Here is a 352-nt window from a genome sequence, read left to right on the forward strand (position 1 = left end):
ACTGAAGGTAATACAGAAATGGCTGCGAGCATACATTGACAGAGAACTTCCAGAGGTTCAAGCTGGATGCAGAAAAGGCTGTGAAACAAGGGATATCATTGCTGATGTGTGATGGATCTTGACTGAAAGCAGAGAATATCAGAAAGATGTTTACCTGTGCTTTATTGACTACGCAAAGACTTTCAATTGTGTGGATCATGACAAGCTATGGTTAACATTGCAAAGTATGAGTATTCCGCAACACTTAATTGTGCTCATGAGGACTCTGTACATGGACCAAGAGGCAGTTGTTCGAACAGAACATGGGAACACTGAATGTTTTAAAATTAAGAAAGGTGTGTGACAAGGTTGT

Source organism: Chrysochloris asiatica, unplaced genomic scaffold, assembly GCF_000296735.1.
Source record: "Chrysochloris asiatica unplaced genomic scaffold, ChrAsi1.0 scaffold00060, whole genome shotgun sequence".
NCBI lineage: Eukaryota > Metazoa > Chordata > Mammalia > Afrosoricida > Chrysochloridae > Chrysochloris > Chrysochloris asiatica.